At 33.4% G+C, this 18,798-nt stretch overlaps 1 pseudogene; it reads left to right on the plus strand.

The window, feature by feature from the left end:
* Positions 1–1,321: 1,321 nt before the first annotated feature.
* On the plus strand, positions 1,322–18,330 carry LOC115961978 (annotated as a pseudogene).
* Positions 18,331–18,798: the final 468 nt, after the last annotated feature.

Consider the following 18,798-nt stretch of genomic DNA (forward strand, 5'->3'; position numbering starts at 1 on the left):
CACAACTTCATTGTCAAATGTGATCTTTCCTTAATGGGCTAGCTCCATGATTTTATCTTTCAACACAAAGCATTGTTCTATAGGGTGGCCTATGAGGCGATGATACTTGCAATACTTGGGATCATTTGTTTGGTTAGCCTCTTCAGGACGTTTCATCTCTGGTAGCTCAATTAACTTCAACTAAAGTAAATGATCTAACATCTTGGAGATATCAAAATCAAGGAATGGATATTGCTTTTCTTGCATCTCTTGTAATTTTGGTCTTCTTTTTCTCTAATCTTGAGTGAGAGCAGACATCTGTTCTTTCATCTTGGGCTTAACTGGAACTTTGAGAGGAGTAGTAGTTACAATTAAAGATTGCTTGTTTTCCGGTTTAGGAGGGAATTTTCCCCCTTTGCGAGTATCCTGTCTTTCTCTCCCATTGCAAGGTTCTTGAACAGGCGGGCCTTGGTGACCATTGGAAGCAATACTAAGCTCCATGTCATGGGCACATGTTGCTAATTCTTCAAATGTTTTGGGCTTTATTCCTTGAAGGATGTAGCTTATAGCCCAATTCATTCTTTAAATACACATCTCAATTGCAGACGACTCAGATAATTGATCCTTGCAATTAAGACTAAGGTTTCTCCACCATTGAATGTAATCAATGACCGGCTCTTCTTTCCACTGTTCTGAATTGGTGAGCTCTATCATGCTAACAGTGCGTCGAGTACTATAAAAACGATTTAGGAATTCTCTTTCTATTTGATTCCAACGATCAATAAAGCCAGGTGCTAGATCAGTATACCAATCAAACGCATTTCCTTTCAATGATCGAACAAATTGCTTGACCATGAGATCCCCATAAGTACCAACATTGTTACAAGTTTACACAAAATGAGCTATATGCCGCCTTGGATTGCCTTTACCCTCAAATTGTTGGAACTTCGGTGGTTGATAGTTTTGAGGCATCCTCAAGAGATCTATCCTTTGAGTGTATGGTTTAGCGTAGGCAATGGATGCTTGACTTCCACCCCCAACTTGGTCTTTGATAGTTTCCTTGATTAACTCCTTGAGTTGGTCAAGAGAGATAGACCCATCTGTAGAGAAATTGAGATCCTTTGTTGAACTCTCAGGTTTGTCATTATGGGTTTGTTTCGGCCTAGAGCTTTCATCTTTATGATTCAATCCAGATGTATTCCCCATCTTATCCATTAGGAGAGTTATTTGTGCGTCTCTCAATGCTTCCCTTTCTTTCATAGACTTCATTAATTCTTCTAAAGTCTAAGCTGTCGTCGAGGCTTGTTCCTACAGAGATGTAGTGTTAGTCATCATGATTGGCATGGCGAATGAGCTAACAGAGCAAGGAGAGTCCCTAATCTTGGAAGTAGCAATATTTTATGAAAAGGAGAACTCAGAGCCATCAGGTGACTTGTTTTCTTCTTCAGCTATTGGAACTTCTTGGATTGATTCCGAAGTTTGAGACAAATTTTGCTGAGATAACATTTCTTTGACAAGACCAGCTACGTCTTTGCTTTCCCCCTGCGTAGATGAAGCTATTTACGACTTTTGAGCTTTAAAAGTGTTGAAAACAGGTGAGGGCTAGGGTATAGGTGTTGGTTGAGCATAAACCTCTACAAGAGCTTTTGTTCTTTCCCTTGTCATAGGTCCAGCATAGGAAGTGTCAGAACTTGATGAAGAGTTTGAATCGAGTGGATCAACTTCACTTGTTCCAAAAAGAGGATTGTTTATTTGAGTGTTCTTTGAAGCCATATAACTTCAAAAGATGTGACAAGTTAATGAAGAAGAGATGAGAGGTAGAGATGGTCCCACTGGGCGTGCCAAAAATTTGTAAACACAAAATTTCCCAATTGCAGAAAATCAAACAATTGAAAAGAAATATGGTTTGCAAATATAAATTTGTATTGATGAATAATGAGTACAATCTCTATTTCAATTCTTTTATAAAAGAATACCCTCTGATTCTATCTTCTTTGAACTTGACTCGAACAAGAGATCTTCTTGACTTTGGCTGGAAGATGGATTGAATGATCTTCACAACAAATCTCTAGCTTTGAGCTTATTAGAGATTTATTGTTCTTCAAGTCTTCGAATGTGAAGGCTCTTAGGTTGAAGTTCTTTGGGGCTTTAGAGGCTTGATCTGTTGAGTTTCAAAGATTTGAGTTTGTTGAGGTTTATGGAGGCTTTTTAGCTTAATTCCAATAGAACTTCAAAGAACTCGAACAAGAGATCTTCTTGATTTTGGTTGGAAGATGGATTGAACGGACTTCACAACGAATCTCTAGCCTTGAGCTTGTTAGAGATTTGTTGTCCTTCAAGTTCTTTAAGCCCTTGGATTGTTCTTCAAGTTCTTCAATGATTCTTGAGACATAATTTCTCCAAAGCTTGGGCCTCTTGAAAACTTGGTCTTCAAAATGAAAGGGGATGTTCTCTATTTATAGTGATTTTAGAGGATAAGCTCCACTTTGAATTGATATACTTGAAAGTATTTAGTAGACTTTTGATTGGCCCAAATTCTTCTTAGAGATAATTATCTCTATTTATCTATTTTGATAAAGATAACAATCAACAAAGATAAATAATTGTCTCTATTTAATTTATTTATTTTAATAAAGATAATTATCTACCAATTTTGATAGAAAATTTATCTTTATTTTATTTATTTAGTTATTTATTTATTTATTTTAATAAAGATAATTATCCATTAGTTTTGAATAGGAAATTTATCTTTATCTTGTGGGCCAAATGACACGTGGCAAATTTTGATATGCCAATGTGATGTCAATTTGGATGACACATGTCATCATCTAATTTAAAAACATTAATTTAGAATTTGCCACTAAATTTTGATGTGGCATTTTATAATTGGCTTAAAATTTTGCTTCCTATGGTAATATTTTTTCAGTCTATACTAAGGAGAATTTTTTTTTCTTCTACAATAAGGAAAAATTTTTCCTCTCTTACCAATGAAACCTAATAGCGAAACCAAAATCCAAATAGGAATTTGAGATAATTTCTAACACCCTAAACCTATAGGGAATCTGTATTCTCTTGGACATTCACAGTTAGAAGAGGAGGAGGGCTAGTTGACCTGAAGCCCTCCTGTTCCATATATATATATATATATATATATATATATTATATATCTAAAACCTAGAGCGTAGCATTTATTGTTGCTACACTTCTGTTGAAACACATCAGCAGCCACATCATCCACTTACTTCCAACTCTCTTTCTCTCTCTCTCTCTCTCTTAATTTTCTTAGTTTATTGTTACACATTCACAAACCTATTCCCCTCCCTTTTACCCTTTCATCTTCCCACTATTAACTACAGTAATATCTCTCTTCCTCTATCCCTTTATCTTCCTTTATTTTTAACTCTTCTTATTCTCATCTTCTTATTATAAATTTCCAATTCTCTCTCACCTTCTGTGCATAGTTTTCTCACACACAAAATGTTATTTCTCTCTCTTTCTCTAATTCTTTTTTTCATTTTTTGGTGGTCTTGATTTCCAATTATGTGACTCCTATGGATTTGTTGTGCAAGAGAAATCATGGTCCACTCCCAATCCTTTGTGATCATGGTTCAATGTATCAGAAAAAAAAAAAAATATATATATATATATATATTTCATATTTATCATTAATATTTGTTTGCAGCTCATTTGCATCAAGCCACATCATAGAATTTATGTTTGTGATTTCAGCCAATCTGATGTAGATATGGGAGTAAGGAATAAGTATACCACTAATGCTTGGGAAACCTAAGTATACCACTGTTAATTGTCAATTACAATTGTTGTTTATGTTATCATTGTTATGTGTTGAACTGAAGTAATGAACATATATATTTGGCCTAAATTAAACATGACCATGTCAAATTTTGAGGTGCATATCCTTTTGGGTTATCAAATATGCCTAGACCATATGAGTTTCTATGTTTTCATTTATTTTTCTTTGATTGAGATTATGAGTTCCTTTCCTAAGTATTATTGATAATTGTGAATTGAAGAGTTTCATAATTATTCATAATTTTTTTAAAAAAATTTATACATCCTATAATGTGGTTGATGTGCATGGTATGGCTAGCCTCATATTACACTATAAAGAAATGCAAATATATTTTCAGTTATTGAATAATTAACGTTCTGTTGTAGGTTATTGAATTAATTATCAATCTCATATTATCAACATAAGCTGTTTTTGAAGCTTACTTTAAGTTGATGAATTTTTTATGTTTTTTAGAACTTCACTTTAGATTGATGTGATTTGGTTTTGTATTTACGATGATTTTTTTTTTCTTTGATTTAAAAGATGTCATCCTGTTACATTATAAAGATAGTATATAAGAATATATCATTATTATATTATATAGCATGATTTGGATAATTTGATGTTTATTACTATATCTTATATTTTTACTCTTTTTGTTCATATCTTATTTTTTATAAATTTGTTAATCTCTCTCTCTCTCTCTCTCTCTCTCTCGATTTTTTATTCTTTCTTGCAACTCTACTTTTGGTTGACGAATCATTGTATTTTTTTTAAACTTTATTTTGGGTTAATACGTTTTAGTGTTATATTTTCGAGTTTTCTATATTATAAGTAATCTCTCTCCCTCTTATAGTTTTGATTTAATTTTTGTTTGAGTTACTTAGTTATTTTGTAAGTGAGAATTTGAATTTATATAAATAAAAATAAAAAGTCTTGGCTATGCATTTGAATGTGTCTATCAATTATTTGAGTAACATTAAGTGCAATTTTGTTATGATTTTTTATTATCATAATAATCTTCTTTAAGAGAATGAGGAATTTGAATGATTTATTCAAAACTTAAAAAGTTTAATTGCACAAAAAAATAAATAGAAAAACATAGTGCACTAACATAATTTCGAATAATATGGAACACCTCATAAATGAATAATATCAATCAAACGCAACCCAAAATAATAAAATAATATATTGGTAGAGTTAGAAAAATGAAATAATTTTAGAAATTGTTTAATTTTTAGGAAGAACAAAATTTAGAAAACAAATTATATTTTATACCACAATTATAAAATAATTATCTATTCCCACACATCATGTGGGTCTTCAACTAGTGCTTATAATTGTTAAGACTAAGCACATACGGAGTTCCATATGCTTGTTTTATTGCCAATTTCCAAACGAAGATCTTTTGTTCCCAATCAACTGCTCCAAACATAGACTTCCATATGTTTTGAGTAAAGTCAACAGTTCAATTTTTGAACAGTGTAGGCATGCACCTTTCCCTCACCTTCTTCCTAGAATCTACAAGGCAAAACAAAGACTTGAAATTATCAATAAGGTAGTGTCTATTACACACATTTTGGTTTTCAAATTGAAATTGTGACTTGAAGTAACGGTTTTAGTTCAAAAAATAAATTGAAGGTATGGTGTGCGCAACAAAGTGTGTAAACTAGCAATTACCCTTTTCAAATTACATATCATAAAATAAAGAGGAAGATAATTATGGTCAAAGGAGAACAATGAGTATTGGAATCAATCAAGGAGGAAGATAATTATGCTCAGCTACTGATTGTTGAAACAAAGTAGGTGCTCGTGCAAGTGGCAGAACAACGACCAAAAGTATTCAACTAAGAATAAATAAAATAAAATAAAAGAATATAATCATGACAGCTGGCAGCAAAGTCGTGCAATAGAAGAGGATTTGTTTTCTAATTGATGAATTGTTGACCTGTGCATGCCGGCGTTTTGAGCTTTTTCAGTCACACCTGCAATTTCCTGAATCTAAGGTCTCTTCTTGTTATTCCTATATTCCTCCAATTCTGAAACACTTTCTGCTACATCGTTTTACAAGCTAGTAAATTTCCAGTTGCTTCCATGGCCACTCAAATAGCCTCCACCACCCCCTCTTCCCCCTCTTATTCTTCTTGGAAATATGATGTGTTCCTTAGTTTTTGCAGTGATGACACCCGCAAGAATTTTAGAGACCATCTCTATACTGCTTTGAAACAAAAAGGCATTATCACCTTCATGGATGATGAGAAACTTTAGTGAGGAAAGTATATTTCTCAAGAGCTCTTGAAAGCAATAGAAGAGTCCAAATATGCAATAGTTGTTCTCTCAAAAAATTATGCTTCTTCAAGGTGGTGATTGATTGAACTAGCAAAGATTGTTGAATGCATGACAAAGACTGGGTTGACAATTTTGCCTATCTTTTATCATGTGGATCCCTCTGATGTACGGAATCAGATGGAGATTCTTGCTGAAGCCTTTGCTAAACATGACAAAGATCCCAAGATTAACATAGAGGATGTGCAAGCATGGAAAATTGCTTAGAAAGAAGTTGGCAATATTTCTGGATGGCACGTAAATGATAGGTATCATTTGTTTTTGCAGATTATTTTTGTTCAAATTATAAGTATAAATTTTGTGATTTTGTACTCTCTAAAACTATTCACTTCCCCCTAGATTAACATTTGATATGAAAAATTTTATTTTCTTTTTCTTGTCCAATCGAATCAAAGAAAATTTCAGTTTTTCCTCGAAGAACCTTGTACATAGTTTAAGGCATGGTAGTCTATTACTGAATTACTCAATGTGGACAAATAAAGACACAAACTTGGTAATTAATCCGCATTCTATAAGTGATTTGTCTAGTCAAAGAGGCTTTCCTAGCTGTAGTTGACCCCCTAATATCTCATTTCAAATGCTTCCCTCCTTTCAGTTCTAAATGTCTAATACTTCTTATGTATCTTGTAAGTGTAACAAGACTCAGATCCAGCCCATGATCAGGACAACTATGTTTAGACATCTACTTTTTTTTGAGAGGGAAGTTTAGACATCTACTTAATTGACATTAATTAATAGTTTTGCTTGGAGGTAGCATGGATTCAAAATAGCTTAAATGGTAAAGTTTTTTCTCGTTGAATAAAAAATTTGGAATTTAAACCCCACCTACTACTCTCAACTGGAAAAGAAAGAAGAAAAAGAGCTACTTTTATCTTTTTCCCTCAATCTTGGCATGTAAATGACGAATGCATCAGTTTATATAGCCTTCAAGCATATCTCCAAACCTACATAAAATTTATTACTTTAGATAACTTCACTTCAATGACTCTTTCCTTTTTATAATTTCCACTTGATTACAAATTAAGTTTATTATCACTGCACACCCTTGGCGCGATAGTCATTTCATAAGTATAAGTGCATATGAAGTGTGGGGGGTAAGAGCCGGGAGTTTAAGTCTCCAAAATGGAACTTCACACACATATACACTTAGATTAGACTACATTAGAATTTATATCTTATATTAACAAAACAAAACAAAAAAAAGTTTTATTTGATTTTAATGCTTAAATGCAACAAAACTTCAATTGGTCTATTTAGTATATCTATTTTTAGTTTTTCTTATTGCAAAGAATAAAAGCAAAAAAAAAAAAAAGTACAAAGATAGAAACAAATGAAACCTAAGTTACATTGCTATGTCATAAGCTTGCTATTTAACGAAGTTTTGTCTCACACTCTCTTGTATTTTTTGTATATTGGCTTATGATCTATGTATGTGCACAGGTGCAATCAAGAATAATCACAATTATATATATATATATTCCTCTCTAAGAAGTAATATACTATACCATTCATAGGTTAAGTAAAAGCATAATAAATTCAAATGGAGAATTTATATGTATTTTTCTAAAGTTTAGATGTATTAATTTGGAAATAGAATTATTAACACAAAATTAGGGTATAGTTAAAAGAACACATGACATAGAGTTAGAGTGCAAAAGAATCTAAAGACACTTGACATCAAATTATAAGACATTTACGTTTGGCACAAAATTCAAGTGCAATTGAAATCTAGTATGGATTCTTGGTTGAGCTTTCAGTGTAATATATTACACAAGTTTATAACCCATGCAAATCTAGGGATGCAGTACATACATACATCATTGTGTATGCTTGTGTGAATGTGTTTTTATAAATATATATATATATACATATATATATATATATATATATAATAGATTGTATCATTGTACACATTCATGGTATTACATAGGAGTATAATAAATTTGAATTAAATATTTTTATATTTTCTAAATTTAGATATTGGAATTCGCATGTAAATATAATTGACACACAGTTAGAGTATAATTGGAAGGACACTTGACATAAAATTGGATTGCATTCTAAAGACACTTGGCATCAAATAATAGGACACAAAATTATAGTTTAATTAGAATCTAATTTGGATTCTTGATTTTGCTTCCACTTTAATATGTTACTAGTCACTAACCCGTGCGATGCGCGGAAAATTACTGAAAATGAAATCTAATGAATGCAAAGCAATTATGCAAAATACCATTTAAATTAAAAGACAAATATTAGTGAATGTCATTATCCTTAACTATTTGCATTACATCTAGAGTTTCATATGTAAGTTACTACAATACTACTTGTAGCATCTAAAACTCACAATATAAGTATATTATATGAGGCCAAAACTTATATTATCTTCAAGCTCCCCTTAGTCTTACAGAGTCTCTAACAAAATTTCTTTTATATTGAATTTGATTTCAGAGGACTTATTCAAAATTATTTGAATTAAACCTCACAAATTAGAAAGAAAAAATAAATAACATTACAACATTGTAGCTGATTAATATACAAATAAACTACCAATTTAACATGATAAATCACTATTAGTAATATAGAAAGCAAAAATTAACAAAATTAAAGTTGTTACCCATTTAACCTAAAACTTTTCATATCCAAAAGTCATCAAACACCTATTAACAAATAACTATTGATATAAAATATTCAATAATTACTTCAATACCGCAAGTAGTTCATGCTGTAAAAAATTTGAGAGAAAAACACAGCAAGCATCTTAAACTCTTTCTTGCTTGGATCTTACAAAACAATATATATATATATATATATATATATATATAGCGATGGAGACAGAACATGCCATTAAAGAGACAACCAATTACGACAATGTTGGAGGCAAAGTAAAATATTAAAAAAAAAAAACAAAAGAAGCAAGCGGTTTGGCTAGCATACCAGCTAGTTAATTTATATCAAAAGACATAAAAATCTTACAATCAAATAGAATTCATAAGTAAATAAATACACGTGGTACAATCAGATAAATAAAATTTTTGTTAAGATAATCAACTTTGGCAATGAAGAAGACGCAACAGCTATTGATGAGGGTAATCACTATCTTAAACTTGTGATAATGATGAAGATACAACAACTACTAATTATGCGGATCTAGCATAATCATATTTTGATTCAACTACAACAAAAATGACGATAATTACCATAAAAAGATTATATCAAAAAAGTCTTTTATGATATAGCCAAGAGAACAATCAAAGCTAATAGAAGGAATTTTAAATCAATTTCTATGATGAAGGAGGGATTCACTTAAATGAGGAGACCAAGAAAAAAGGAGAAGTATCATGTTCTAAGTATAGTATTGAATTTTAAACTCTGTAATTCAATTTGCTAACTACTAAAATACCTTAGCAAATTGAATTTCTGTAGGCACGAATACTACTAAAACTCTATCACACGGATAACACAATATAAACCAATAATGTTACCATCTCAAACATTCAAAAAAAAAATCAATTTTAAACATAGAAACAACAATCATATATCAGTACAAATACCTAACCTAAATACATAAAAACTCATATATGACCCACAACACAAAAAAGGTAGTAACAAAATTAAAAAAGAAAAAAAAAACAACAATATAAAAGAACAACACTATTAATCTAATTCTTACATTGAACTATTATGCAGGCAGCCACAAGAATAGAGGTCAAGAGCAATTGGGATTTAGAGACCTAAACTGAATTGTCTAGATTTTCAATATTAATATAGCGTGAGGAGAGGAAGAGATGAAGGAGTTAGAAAGCCAAAGTCTGGAGTTAGGATGCTGAAGGGTTGCCGTTTGAGATTGTAACCGTGGAACACAAAGGGTTGCTATTTAAAATTGTAACCGTGGAACACAAAGGGTTGCCATCTAAAATTGTAACCGTGGAACACAAAGGGTTGGGAATTATTTTCTTTTTATTAGTATTTTTAAATTTAAGAAAACTAATTTTAAATCGCAGGACAAATTCAGGAAAAAGAATGGTAATGACATGACAGCTGATGTGGCTTAACCTGAGCATAGCAACATTAAATGCTACGCTTCAGCTTTTAGTAATATATAGATATATGATATGATTGTAGTTAACAAAATTATTGTTCTACTATCTTCTTTGTAGGCATGAATCAATTGCTATCCAAGAAATCCTTAAAAGGATATTTAGCAAATTGAATCTAGCATTCCAAAGTACCATTTCCAAGGACCTTGTTGAAATAGAATCCGGTGTGGAGGAAGTGTTGGATTTATATTAAGGTGAAGGGTTGGGCAATGTTTGCTTTGTTGGGATTTGTGGGATGGGTGGAATAGGCAAAACAACTCTTGCACAAGAAATTTATAAAAGAATTTTTGGCAATTTTGAAGCTAGCAGCTTTATTGCTAATGTTAAAGAAGAAACTAAAAATCAAGATCTACTTTTTTTACAAAAGCAACTTCTATCTAAGATCCTTGTAGAAAGTGAAATAGATATATGGAATTTTTATGAGGGAATCAATGTTATAGGAAATACACTACATAATAAAAAGGTTCTTATTGTTCTTGATGATGTGGATAGAGATGAACAACTAAAAGCATTAGTAGGGAGACATGATTGGTTTGGTCCAGGGAGTAGAATTATTATAACTAGTAGAGATAGTCATCTCTTGAAAAGAAATGGAGTGGATGATATATATACAATTAAGGGGTTGAACGATGATGAAGCTTTAGAGCTTTTTAGTTGGGGTGCTTTTAAGAAAACCTATCCTAAATAAAGTTATATGGATTTTGTGAATTACGCAAAAGGCCTTCCTTTAGCTCTTAAAGTTTTAGGTTCTTCACTATTTGGTAGAAGAATCGATGCATGGAGAACTGCTCGTGATAAACTAAAATCAAAACTTAATAACAAAATTTTGGATATACTTCAAATTAGTTTTGATGGGTTAACGAATATGCAGAAAGAACTATTTTTAGATATTGCATGTTTCTTCGAAGGAGAGAACAAAGGTGGCATAAGAGATGTACTAGAAAGTTTTGGTTACTACCCAGACTACAATATTGATATCCTTATGGAAAAATCTCTCATAACCATTGGCATATCGGGGAAATTGTAGATGCATGATTTGCTACAAGAAATGGGCCATGAAATAGTTCGTCGTGAATCCCCTAAAGAGCCCGGTGGACGTAGTAGGTTATGGATGTATGAGGATGTCCTTCATGTATTGAATAAAAATACTGTAAGCTAACAAATCTAAACTTAAACTTGGAGAATCACACACACACATGCGCGTGCACGCGCACACACAAATTCTTCAAATGTTCATAAACTATTCTAATTTCATTTATTATTGATTATTAGGGAACAGAGGTAGTTGAAGCCATAATGCTAAAAACATCTGATCAAAGAAAGGAACATTTAAATGCTGAAGTCTTCTCAAAGATGAAAAAAATGAGAATGCTTAAAATCGGTAATCTGCAACTTCCAGAAGGCCTTTGCTATCTTTCCAATGAGTTGCGCATTATAGAATGGCATGGATATCCTTTAAAATCTATGCCAACTGGTTTCCAACCAAACAAACTTGTTGAATTGAAAATGCATTGTAGCGGCATCAAACAACTATGGAAAGGAATTATGGTAAGATTTACACTAATTCAATTGTGTATTTTTCTTCCTTTTCATTTAGGCTTGAGTTTTTCTTATTATTTATTGGTTTATAACAAATTTTAGATGAGTTAAAACTTATTGAATTAAGTGACTCTCAAAACTTGATCAAGACCCCAAACCTCAGTAGAGTCCCAAATCTTAAGAAATTGATTTTTCAAGGTTGTACAAAATTGTCGAAGATTCATGCATCTATTGGAAATCTCAAACAGCTTATTCGACTAGATCTGAATGGTTACAAGTGTCTTAAGAGCCTTCCACAAAAAGATCAACTTGGAATCTCTGGAAGTTTTAGTTCTGTCTAGTTGTTCAAGACTAAAAAAGTTTCCAAATGTTGTGGGAAATATGTCTCATTTGTCAGAACTTTATTTCAATGAGACTGCTATAAAAGATCTACCGTTATCAATGAAGCATTTCATTGGTCTTATTAAATTGGATCTAAGAGATTGCAAAAATCTTTCAAGTCTTCCAAATTCTTGTTGTAGTTGGATGTCTCTAAAAATTCTTACATTATCTGGCTACTCAAAACTTGATGAATTGCCAGAGACATTGGAGAATCTCAAAGGCTTAAAGGAGCTAGATGTGAGGGGAACTGCTGTAAAAGGGCTACCTACATCCATCAATCTCTTAAAAAATCTTAGAGTAGTGTCTCTTCATCGATGTGAAGGGCTATCACCTAAATCTTCCACTAAACTCCTAAATTTGCCTTTAATGGTAAGAAGAAGTCTAGATCCGAATCCAATGGGCATTTTAGTGCATGCTTTATCAGGCTTATGTTCGTTGACTAAACTTGATATAAGTTATTACAAGGACAAAATGGGCTTCTGGCCTTTTCGGGCAAATTAATTAGCCTTTTGCCCTTCTTCCCAAACTAATTAGAGAAATGCCCCTCTTTTGAAACTCGACTTTTTCAAAATCGAGTTAAGCCCTATAGTGACGTTTTCAAGGACCTATAGTGGCGTTTTGTAACTTGATATCCATGAAATCGAGTTATAGGCAATAAACGGCAATTTTATTGCCTATAACTCGATTTCATGGATACCAAGTTATAAAACGTCACTATAGGTTCTTAAAACGTCACTATAGGGCTCCAGAATTATTTTTTTTTTAACTCGATTTTGAGAAAATCGAGTTTTAAAAGAAGGGCATTTCCCTAATTAGTTTAGGAAGAAGGGCAAAAGGCTAATTAATTTGCCCAAAAAGGGCAGAAGCCCATTTTGTCCATTATTGCAATCTCCAAACAATTCCTGATGCTATTTGTTGTTTGTCATCTTCATCAAAGTTGGATCTAAAAGGAAAAAAACTTGTTTGCCTTCCTAAAAGTATGATGCAACTATCTAATCTGGAAGTTCTTGATTTGAATTATTGCACGAGCCTTCAATCATTTCCAGAGCTTCCATTAAGTATTGAGAATATTCATGCAAGAGATTGTACCTCATTGGAAACATTATCAATAAGACCAGATGATGATTTTTGTCCAACAATGGATCTTCTCAATTGCATCAAATTAATTGAGAATCAAGGTTACAGAGACGTGTTGTCAACAATGCTAAGACGTTATTTCATTAATTACCAGTTCTCTCTCCTTCTCTATGTGTGTTTTTTTTACATGTGAAGTTCTAATTAAGCATCATGATTTTTATTTATTTAATTTTTTTTTTCCTAGTTTTAGAGAAACTATAATCAAAGTCGTTCATACTATAGTGTCCAGATTCCTGTAAGTGAAATTCCAAAATGGTATGGCAACCAAAATGTGGGGGATTCGGTGAAATTGCAAGTGCCTTCATATTTATGTAACAAATTTTTGGGAATCACCACGTGCTTTGTTTTCCGCCACCCACTTGATGAAGCTTTTGGACTTGATGATTCTCTGCCTTCACTTTGGTGTTCCGTTAAAGCCAACGGATTTGAAGCTTATCAATTGGGCCTACATATATCTAAAGAGTTTGGTTTGTTTGAAACATATCACCTTTCGTTGATATATTATTCCTATAATTTCTTCAATAAGGAATGGAAAGAAACATTGAGTCAAAGCGATGCAAATGGATTCAGCCAAATTGAGGTTACATTTGAAACCAATGATCCAGGCTGGGAGGTTACTAAATGTGGGGCTCGTTTGGTATATTATGAGCAAGACATTTGTACGTTTTTAGACCCTTTAAACACAAACAAATTAACCTAGTTATTTAGCCAATTGATTAACTTAGGTAAATTATGCAGATCTAGGTTAACACAGATAAATCATATCATTGAAATAGTGCGGAAAATAAAGAACACAACGATATGATAATCCAGAAAAACCAAACCGATAAAAAACCTGAGGAGGATTTAACCTAGCTATCCTCAAGGTAAAACAGATCCACTATGAAAGATTTGAAGTTTACACAATAGCAACTTAGACCACTAACATCCTATTGCTACCTCGAGTAGGAAACTTACTACCACGACCACGTAACAGCTCCAACTCCACGGACTACTTCTTTCTTGGATTCACAGCAACCACAAGTACACCACTTGTGTTTCTCTTTAAGCTCTTTGTGCAACAACTGAAACGATCGCCAAGCTCTCGACATCAATCTCGATCTTGATAACCCTTAGTATGTATGAAGGCAAACACCTCTAGATCTCACAAGAGATTCATACACACAACATAAACAACAGCCTTAGAGAGCTTTTGGGTACCAAACCCTAGATCTACAGAAGAGGCACAAGATGCATTCTAATCTCTCTAAAAAACTTATAAAAACATCCTTAGGGTTTCCTTTATATATTAGGAGTGTTTTACTTGAAACCCAATACGTTTAAGTAGAGTTTGGGCTGAATTGGAATTTTGCAAAAAAATAAATCTGCAAGTAGTTCGATAGATCGAGTCTAATTTTCGATCGATTGAGCCTTGCAGATTTAGTCCAATAAATTCTGCAATCACTCGATTTCAATTTTACAAATAAACATATTTTGAGCAAGCCTAAACCTAGACTCAATGTTTTGATCATGGTTTGCCAACATAATACAAATTGAAGTTTTAATACATTAATTCCTAAAGTCTTAGAATCTAACAACATTGAAGATCTCAAGCAAACTAAGGTTGGGAGTAGCAACTGTGTCATCACTCCATATGAGGATGGTTTTGAAGATTCAGCAAAAGATACAAAAACTAAGCGATGAAATCATCATGATGACTCTGATGGAGATATGGCTGGACCAAGTGGAGAAGGTACCTCTAATGAAGTAGATGTACCACACCCAAAGAGGATACGAGTACTCCCTAATATAATCGAGGGATTCATTCCACGTTTGGGAAATTGGATTGGGAATTCAAGCAAACAAGAACAAGGTGACTATAATTGCAACGAAGAGGAAGAGGAATTTTAGTGAATTTGGATTTGCTAGCTTTCATGAATATGCATGGCTGATAAACTTTTTTTTTTCTGATTTTTTTGTAAGTCCCCTCTTTCTTATTTAATTTTTTTCTTTTTTAAATATTCATTTGGCATATGCTTGCATTTTCTTTAATTTTCATTTTAGTCTGTGACAAGGGCCATATATATGGGTTAACAAATTTGTTATTCCAATTTCTAATAGTTGATACCAAGAAGTTATTGGACTCTAGTTGGCGAGGACAAAGTGTCGCAACTGATTGTATGAAGGGTAAATTTGCCACTCTTGTTTTTGCTCTCTTTTCATAGAATTTACTGCAACTTTCCGTGCAATAGATGCGTGCCATTCCAGCGTGGTAAAATCAAATGTAAAGAAGAAATTTTGGACCCTGTTTTGAAATTAGATTCAAGAGAGCATTCCTTTTGCGTCTTTTAATTAATTGTATTGCATTTGGGGGTTGGGGTTACGTGTGAGTTGAAATTGCAGCAAAGGTGATAAAATTGCTTCTTTAAGTGCAACTGTGTCTCTTATGTTTAAAGGACCCCACTTTTTTTTTTCTTTTTTTTTTAAACCCCACACCACACCACCCATTCATTGTTTGGTTGATTAGAAAGCTGTAGAAATTTCCCTTTTTGGTATTTGGATTTTGTGATGGTTTGCCCAAGAATTATGCCTGAAACAGTAGAAGAATTAGGCTCCTTCTGAATTCTGACTTGTTTGTTTGTGTCCCAATATAAGAAACTTACAAAATATCATTATTTTCTGTTTTCAGTTAAACAAATTGATATAAGGATGAAACTTTGTCTAGAATTCTTGATGTTTGTGTTTAAATGACAAGTTAGCTCTATTGAGTTAAAAGAGAAAAACTATAAAATTGATTTATTTCTTTAGAATATTTTCAGTAGAGGGATACTCTGGTATCAAGTGAATATCAAATGCTAGCTGTTGCCCAAGCTTGACAGTGTGGGCTTTGTCACTAAACGGCTTCTTTATTTGATAATAAAGCAAAATTGTGATGGACTGGTGAAGCAAGACTCACAAGAACTGGAATTTGTGACATGGAATTTCAACCTAGAAGTGAATACCCATTGATCCCAAGGGAAAATGAGTGGTAGAATAACATCTCCTATGCTTGTATTGCTGCCTTCATTTCTAAGTTACTGGTATGTCATCCACCCCTAGTCTCCTGCCAAAGATTTATTTAAATAGCCCATGTATTTGTTCTCATGGATTAGGCTTTGTCACATTAGCTCTTCAGGAAATTCTTAGCTATTGAATTTGTGGTGCTAGACAAGTAAATTTAATCAAGGTAGTTTGAGCAAGGAGACATTCTTTCTAATTAAATTATCTGATATTATACACTCACTGTATTTTGGTAGATAAGAGCATTGTGCTCCAAAGTATATTTCATGTGTAAATATAGGCGACATTGAAGTTTCCCAAAAAGTGTTTGATGTATTGCCTCAAAGAGGCATAGATGCATGGAATGCCATGATAATAGCCTATTCACACAATGAGTACCCAGATGAAGTTCTAAATCTATATCGTCAGATGATCTTTGAAGGTGTTAGACCCAATAACGATAACTTGACTTTCACGGTGGCCCTCAAGGAATGTTTGAGGTTGTCGGATTTGAAAACAGGAGAGGAACTTTGTTGTAAAGCAATGGATTGTGGGTTTGAGTTTGATGTGTTTGTTGGTCTTCAGTTTTGAATTTGTATGCAAAGTGTCAGAAGATGGATGAAGCAATTGTGGCATTTGATAGTATGCTGAGAAAGGACCTTGTTTGTTGGATACCTATGGTAAGTGGGTTTGCAAAGAGTGGGCTGCCAATAGAAGCGTTTGATATGTATAGGTGAATGCAAAAGGAGGGAATGGAAGGAGATGGGGTTGTGATGGTGGGGTTCACACAGGTTTGTGCAAATATTGGGGACTAAAAACTGGGCCTTTCTGTTCAAGGGTATTTGATTCAGAAAGATCTTCCTATGAATTTTGTAGTTCAAACTAGCTTGTGGATATGTATGCCAAGAATGGACATTTGAAGCTTTGCTTGTCATGTTTCCAAGAAGATGCCTTATAAGAATGCCATATCTTTAGGTGCATTTATTTCTGGCTTTGCTCAAAATGGTTTTGAAGATTGGAAGAGATGCTGGGTTGTGGATACAGACTAGATTTGGTGTCATGTGAGTGCACTTCTAGCATGTTCCCAAGTTGGGTTTTGGAAATTGGGTAAATCTAACACAGATATATTGTGAGAAGGCTCAACTTTGATCAAGTATTAGGTACTGCAGTGTTTGACACATATTCAAAATGTGGAGCCCTTTCTTGGGCATGCACTCTCTTTGATCAAACAAATTCCAACGACACGATCTTGGAATATAATCATTACCGGCTATGAAATTCATAGGCATGGAAAGAAGCTCTGTCCTTCCTAGAGATGACAAAAACAAATTTAAAACCAGATGATGATAATAGATTGTTGTGAGGGATGTGAAGTGATTTCATTACGAAAATTGTTATGAATGTGCGAGCTAATAGATTCCATGAATACTGAATCTGGGCTTGCTGTTTGGGTTGCTCTCCTGTCAGGTTGTTGCAAAAATGGCAAGTTGTTGATTGGAGAGATGGCCGCAAAGAAGGTTCTTGAGCTAAATCCAGATGACTTGGGAATTTATACTTTGGTCTCAAACTACTATACAAAGGCAGAGGGAAGTGGGATGATGTAGCTAGTGCGAGAAAAATCATGAAAAAGATGGGTGGAGAAAGAGCCAGCGTATAGTGTAGTGGAAGTGAAAGGAAAACTTCATGCTTTTCTTATGGAAGATAAGAGTCATTATCAATATGAGAATATGATGCAACTTTTGGATAAGTTGGCCCACAAAATGAGAGCTATTGGATATGTCCCAAAGACTGAATTTGTGTTGCATTCCCTTGAAGAGAAAGTTATGTAATCAGAGTGAGAGGCTTGCTATTGCTTTCGATCTCTTAAACACAGGGCTTGGAACTAGATTACTGATCATAAAGAACCTTAGGGTGTGTGGGGATTGCCATGAAGCAACCAAATTCATTACGAAAATTGTTAACAGAGAGATTGTTGTGAGGGATGTGAAGTGATTTCATCACTTCAAGAATGGGATCTGCTCATGTGGTGACTACTGATGAAGCCAATGTGCATAGATTTCCTTTCTCTTTGCTGGATTTGTCACAGCTGAGGTGTTGAAATATCAGGGTAGGATCTGACATCTCTGTAGGAAAGCAAGTTGCTAATATTATAATGGGGTAATGGAAGAGACAAGCAAGCTAACAGCTCAATTGCATACTACAACCTCTAAGGAGTGTATAGATGAAGCTTGGTAACCAGTACAGTCCTATGAGATGTTCCCATCCAACATATCCATATCCAGCTGGGTAGCTGGCAGAATTTGGTTGTTGATATACATCCACCAATTTATCAATTTCACCTTTATACCATATACTTCAGCCAAGTTCAAAGAGATTTTGTCGAAAATGATACACTTTCTTTATTGCTCACGGTAGATGCAGATTGTTGGAAGGATTTGTCTTTGATTGCAATGCCAAAGAAAAGGACTGGCAGGATTTTTTTTGTTTAATCCAAATGTCATCCTG

Source organism: Quercus lobata, chromosome 9 (assembly GCF_001633185.2).
Source record: "Quercus lobata isolate SW786 chromosome 9, ValleyOak3.0 Primary Assembly, whole genome shotgun sequence".
NCBI classification, from domain to species: domain Eukaryota; kingdom Viridiplantae; phylum Streptophyta; class Magnoliopsida; order Fagales; family Fagaceae; genus Quercus; species Quercus lobata.